This window comes from Zootoca vivipara, chromosome 7 (genome assembly GCF_965207765.1).
Source record: "Zootoca vivipara chromosome 7, rZooViv2.hap1.1, whole genome shotgun sequence".
NCBI lineage: Eukaryota > Metazoa > Chordata > Lepidosauria > Squamata > Lacertidae > Zootoca > Zootoca vivipara.
Genome location: NC_142590.1, coordinates 72,080,840 through 72,087,952, shown reverse-complemented (window position 1 = coordinate 72,087,952; position 7,113 = coordinate 72,080,840).

The following is a 7,113-nucleotide window of genomic DNA, read 5'->3' as shown; positions in this document are numbered from 1 at the left end:
GAGGGGATGGAGAAGATGCCACCAGTACAAGGACATGGTGGAAGCTGAAGGAGGCTGGTCCATTAGGGCAAGTGGGGCACTGCCCTACCAATCTCAGTCTGCCCATAGGGACCCCCAACCATTAGGTCCAGCCGTGACCGACTCTGGGGTTGCGACGCTCATCTCATGTTATTGGCCGAGGGAGCCGGCGTACAGCTTCCAGGTCATGTGGCCAGCATGACAAAGCCGCTTCTGGCGAACCAGAGCAGCACACGGAAAGGCCGTTTACCTTCCCCCTGTAGTGGTACCTATTTATCTACTTGCACTTTTTGGTGTGCTTTCGAACTGCTAGGTTGGCAGGAGCTGGGACCGAGCAATGGGAGCTCACCCCGTCATGGGGATTCGAACTGCTGACCTTCTGATCGGCAAGCCCTAGGCTCTGTGGTTTAACTCACAGCGCTGCCCACGTCCCTAGCCTGCCCCTAATTGCCTACCTTTTTACTCACACACAAAAAAATGAGTCACTCTGCCTGTCACAGGCTCTGATGCTAGCTGCTTCTGGTCTCCTTGCCTTCTGGCCTACCTGCTCCAATGGGCACCAGCCACCATGGATGGAAGGCCCATGTACAACATGCCATTGTCTTATGATGGCAAATGGAGAAGGAAGCTTGTCGCATGACATTTGAGTGCCTCTTACAACTATGTCAGTTTGTGTATGTATCAGTTTGTATATGTGCAAATGTATGACAAAACCTTGCTGACCTGCTCTCCACTCCCAAGACTTCCAGTGCAGCGAATAACTTCCTGAACAACATCTACTATCACTTACAGCAGACTGGTCTTTGCACCCTCTCTTGGGAGTCTTTCCACCCAGTGAAGTCATAAGAGGGGGCACTGCTTTCTGTCTTTTCTCCATTTGAGTGGGAGTGTGAAGCAGTAATTTTCTGTGATTACTCCATAATTATGGAATGCTATATGGATGTGTGCCTGCAATTTGAGGAGAGCGGCAAAGACTCATCTTCGTATATGCTACCAGCTTCTAGGCAGGTGAGATGGCAGCATTTTTTGGAAACCAACGAGTTATTTTTGCTTAGTCATTATTATTGTGGTTGTGTGTGTGTGTACAATCCATAAAATGTGTGCAGCCCTAGCAAGTGAAGGATTACTAAAAGACTGACTATACCTGAAGGAGCATCTCCACCTCCATTGTTCTGCCCGGACACTGAGGTCCAGCACCGAAGGCCTTCTGGCGGTTCCCTCATTGCGAGAAGCCAAGTTGCGGGGAACTAGACAGAGGGCCTTCTTGGTAGTGGCGCCCGCCCTGTGGAACGCTCTCCCACCAGATGTCAAAGAGAGAGAAAACTACCAGACTTTTAGAAGACATCTGAAGGCAGCCCTGTTTAGGGATGCTTTAAATGTTTAATAGATCACTGTGTTTTATTTTTCTGTTGGATACCCAGCCAGATGGGCGTGGTATAAAAATAATAATATATTATTATTTATTATTATTATTATTATTATTATTATTATTATTATTATTAGGGATGGAGAAGAAATTGGATTCAGTACACATTTAAACGTAAACCTTTCTAATTTGCACTTTCTGAAACACAGTGAGAATTGAAACACTGCCATATTTCAAAATTCACACCTATTCAGAATTTTCAGTATACTCTTCCAGCCCAAAGTGTGTACTAGGATATAGTGTGTAGAAAAAAATGCACATAAATAGCACACAAAAATGCATCATATTAGGGGAAACTGCTTTGGGGGGAAATGTAGGCTGAATTGCATACACATTGGAGTATTAGGAGAATTTTTCACGAAACCCCAATAAATGTTCCTGGAAGGGAGGGGAGGGGCACAAACTGAAGTGGACATGTGGAGAACTGAATTTAAGATTGGAAAAATGAGATAGTGAGAGAAAGCAACACTAACAGAGTAGCCCATCCCTACCTCCAAATCCCCTTTGGCTACGTCACACTCAGGTGCTTAATCTGTCCAACAATTTTAAAATAGTTTTGAATGACTGAAATATTGAATATTCCAGGGAAACCAATTATCCAATGTGTTGAAACCATTCCTTGATCAAACACTTACCCACAGCTCTGGATTTGACACCTGCCATGCTTTTTGGCATTGAATTTGTAGCATTGAATTTGACCCATATTGCAGCCACTTCCAAAATAATATTTAGTCTGGATAATGTCTTTCTAGTCCTGGGTTGAGAATTTCAATGGCATTTTAGTAGCAACTTTAGGAGTAACCTAATGGGTGCTTCTGCCCTCCATGTCTCCATCAAGGTCTGTATTAATTTGACAATCCTTAATGGTCTGTCCTTTGTGAGTTGGAGGGGTCAGGCACTCCCACTGGCTGACAGAGTTTCTCCCCTGCCCCCCTGTTGCCCCAAGGGCTGAGCTGTGATTTATGGGTGAAATTCCTTCAAGACTTGGGGAAGCTGCAAAAACAGGTCTCAAGCTTCAGCCCAAGTTAAATAAATGGAGTGTGTATATATTTAGTAAATGATCATGAAAAACACAGAAAAATATGTGTGTGGAAGGGTGGAGAAAATGTACTTCCTGGCTGGGAAATTAGTGAACTGCTAAAGGCAGAGGCCAGATGGTTTAGCAGAGCAATTTAACTAGCTCCCTCCTCTGTATGTGTGCTTGTGGGGGGGAAATTACAGGGATCGGATGTGTGAGGTTCAAAAGCCCAACCCCTTGTACTGACCTAGGCAAAAATAACCTAGGTCTGAAAGCTGGACCAGTATCGCACATGAGTTTGAAAGAAAACAAGATGTTCTCCAACATTCTGTATGTGGAGGGAAGTCATTGCACCTCATTTACCAGAAGTGATTGTTATAATGGAATAATAGAGATGGGAAACAAAAATGCCACAATCTGCTGCTAAGTGTTATGCCTAGTATTCCTAAATTGTCAGAATTGCCCGAGTTACTGTTCCTTGTCCTTATCATATGGCCCCATATACACAGACCATTCCTTCTTTGAGGGAAATAAGAGTGGCTCTGGAACAGTCCCTTTGTTTCCTAATGGGATATATATTTTAAATTCAGCCTCACAAACAGATTTAAGAATTTGTTTCAGCACCAGCTCTCTCTTTCCTTATGGAAAGGGTGCAATGCTGAACTGTAAATTTACAGTGAACTGTACTATGTATGTGTCAATGACACATTAAACATTTAACGCAAGGGTCTATTTCAGTATTCTGTTCTACTTCCACATTAGGCTTCTTAACATAATGAATTTTGAATTAATTGGCATGAACATTTAGCACTCAGTAAGAAAGCCTGCAATTTCCACTGATTAACAAAAACTATTTTGTAATTACTTTAAAATGAATATTTGTTTATTCTGTACTAATGCATTTCCCCTAGTTATGCAGGGCAAACTATCAGGCTCATGTGAGACAATTTCAAAATGGCAGCACCACCCAAGTGGATTGGCACAAAGCTCTGTCAGATGTCTCTTTTGAGTCATAATCTTAGGTGGTCCAGTCCAGTTTAAGATCCTCTACTTAAAAACCATTTAAAACAACAACAACAATGTGGGCTGAAGTCACTTCTGGTACCCCTCCAGGATTAGTGGCCCTGAAGCTTAAGCTTTATTAGTTTCATAGTAGATGAAAACATGCAAAAGCAGCTCTCATGCTTGTTGCTCCTATTGAACTTTGGTACGCAGAATGTGGCTTGTACCTGTTGCAATCACACACAGAGCAATATTGGAAGATAAAACAAATAAAGTTGTTTATTATAATAAATACATAACTTGGACAGAAAAAACTGTAGTTCTAAGTTAACCAGCTAGTCGGGAGAAAACAAAAGCAACCATGCTTGTGACTTTATGCTCAGGGGACAGATCCAGATTTACCTTTCATTCCGAGGTGTGAGAGAGTAAAGTGAGAAGGAGGAAGTGATAAACAGGATCCAACCACTGGCAGAGGAAGAGGGGGGCGGGTGGAGCACACCATCCCCAGCACCATGATCGCAGTGGGGTGCCATCATGGTGCCTCCCCCCCGTGCTGGGCACCACGCCCCCAGGATGTGCGCCATGCCCCTGCAGGTGACATGCCACGCCCCCGGTATGCGCATCATGCCCCCGAAATGGGCACCAGCCACGTCCCTGCCTGCTCTCTGCCCCCAATGCCGAAGCATGAAGCTCCGCCACTTGATGCAACCTAAGACATATAGTCTAAACATTGAAGGTTAGAGAGCAGATCATAGAGGGGATCATGTAGTGACTGGAATGATGTCATGACTTATGAAACTACTTAGCCAATCAGAGTGGACTATGTAGATGCAAATGAAGTGAACAGGTGGTCGGAGCAGAGTAACTAATCTGGAATAGGTGCAAACTTTCAAAGCTATCACACACAGAAATAAGGAAAGGGGAGGGGCAATTTTCAATGTTGGAAAAAGATTCATGAGCAACCACAACCATCTTCATGTACTTGTCTGGATAAATGAGTTAGTGGTTGAAGAGTCAGACTAGGATCTGGGAGGCCAGGGTTCAATGATACATGAAGCTCACTGGGTGACTTCAGGAAATCTGAATCCACCCTTTGTTTTTCATTATAGCTACATTTTTGACATACATGGAAAGAGAGCCCTTTGACAGGCTTTTCCTTTAGCGACAGAGCATCCAAAGGTACATTATCAAGAGCTCTCCTCTTGATGGTACATAACTCTAATCCATTCTTGGAGGAATCAGAATTTCAGATGATGGATTCAAATAATTCATCAAAAGAACAAGGCAGTATATTACAGCAGTGTCCAAAGATGGCACCATCAAGAGACAAGTGGTTCAAAGAGGAAATTCAGTAATATTAATCGAACCAAGGGTATTCAGTGCCAGGAGGCTGCTCTGCAGCAGAAGTTTGGCAACCAGCAAAAACATCATTTATCTCCACACTGAAGTGACTCTTTGCAGCATTAGGAGTGTTTTAAAGATTTTATTTCAACAGCAAAAGGGAAGTTTCCATTTCCTAACAGAAGTATGGAATGCATTAAGAAAAACCCTCCCTTTTAAAAAATCATTTGCAAAAAAAGAAAGAAACGTAAATGCAATAGCACTTTGAGCTTTTGATTTGGGTACAAGGGGAGTAAATCTAACAATCAGCATAACAGACAGAGTCTGCAATGGTGTTGCTTTTTTTTTTGGAACAGTTCCCTGCCTTTAACACAGAGGTCCCCAAACTAAGGCCCGGGGGCCAGATGTGGCCCAGTCGCCTTCTCAATCCGGCCCACGGATGGTCCAGGAATCAGCATGTTTTTACATGAGTAGAATGTGTCCTTTTATTTAAAATGCATCTGGGTTATTTGTGGGGCCTGCCTGGTGTTTTAACATGAGTAGAATGTGTCCTTTTATTTAAAATACATCTCTGGGTTATTTTTGGGACATAGGAATTCGTTCATATTTTTTTCAAAATATAGTCTGGCCCTCCACAAGGTCTGAGGGACAGTGGACCGGCCCCCTGCTGAAAAAGTTTGCTGACCCCTGCAACATCAGCATGACCTGCAGGCATTCACAAAATACAAATGTGCTTCAATATGTAAGCCCTCCACTCCACCCCACCCCATCACCTGGTGATTTGTTTTGGATCCAACTGTTCTTCAAGACACAGGAGCAGAAAAGCCTGGTTTATTTTTCTGGACATTGGATAACCTTGACCTACAGGTGTTCTGATTTCTCTATTGCTAGAGCTATCTCAAAGTAAATTAATTTGTATTTTGTTAGCAATTGTGTTAAAAATGAAACTATGGTTATATTCCAGATTGCTTTATGGCTTTTTCTAGCACTTTTATGAGCTAACTCGCCCCAGACACAGCAGACTCAGAAACTCTCCTTGCAAACTGCCAATGTCCCATGCACCCTCCATTTTTTTTAATTGGGGGGCTTGTTGTTGCAGGGCATTGGCTGCCCCCCCCCCGCTTTATTTGTTTTGGGATGTGTGCAGGTGATGCTTTGCCCATTTTCAGTGGGAGGCGGGTTTCTGATTACCGCCAGCTTTTCTTCTGTGAAATGGGCATTTTGTGGTGCCCGTGACAGTTTTGTAGATTCCCAAATGTTTCCCTGGACCCCAAAATGTTGCACTCCGGGAACTAAATGTTTGCTACCATGCTAGCTGTAGTGGAAGCAGAGGTGTTCCCCAACAGCTAAAGCAGCCTCATTTTCCTGAAAAGTAATGCATACCATACATGATTCTTAAAAAAAAAACAGCAACACAAACATGGTGGGTAAAAAGGTAAAAGGACCCCTGACGACTCTGGGCTTGCGGTGCTCACCTCGCTTTACTGGCTGAGGGAGCTGGCGTACAGCTTCCGGGTCATGTGGCCAGCATGACTAAGCCGCTTTCTGGCGAACCAGAGCAGCGCATGGAAACGCTGTTTACCTCCCCGCCAGAGCGGACCTATTTATCTACTTGCAGTTTGATGTGCTTTCAAACTGCTAGGTGGGCAGGAGCTGGGACAGAACAACGGGAGCTCACCCTGTCATGGGGATTCGAACTGCTGACCTTCTGATCAGCAAGCCCTAGGCTCTGTGGTTTAGATTAGACCACAGCGCCACCCGTGTCCCATGGGAGAACAAGGCCACTCTCCTGACTGCTCTTGTATCTTTCAAGGAAGGCAGAAGAAAGAGTGCCTGTTTATTACAAATGTATAAAGTACTCAACAGTTTCTCACAGTGACTAAGAAAAGGGAAGTGCTGACCGAAAGCTACTTGCTCCCCACCCCCCTTTGCAGCTAATTTGGCAACTAATACCTACCTTCTGGAAAGTTTTGCAACACACGTTACAAAAAATGTGTCCTTATTCATTTAAATCACCCCCACTTTCTCTCAGTGATGTCACCATAGTCAAACTTGATTGGCTATGTAGCACTCTGATGTCACCACTTGTATTACATAATCTCAGACTGGGGGTTGATCCATGCAAGAGTAAGATACAGTAGGCAGAAAGTAAATGGCACCATAGAAGTAGCAGGTGCCGGGATGAGGAATGATGAACATCAGAAGCTGCCTTAAGCTTAGTCAGATCACTATGTTGGTACTCTAACAGCCAGCAGTTCTACAGGTTCTCAGCCTTTCCCATCATCAGCTACGTAACAATTTATCTAGA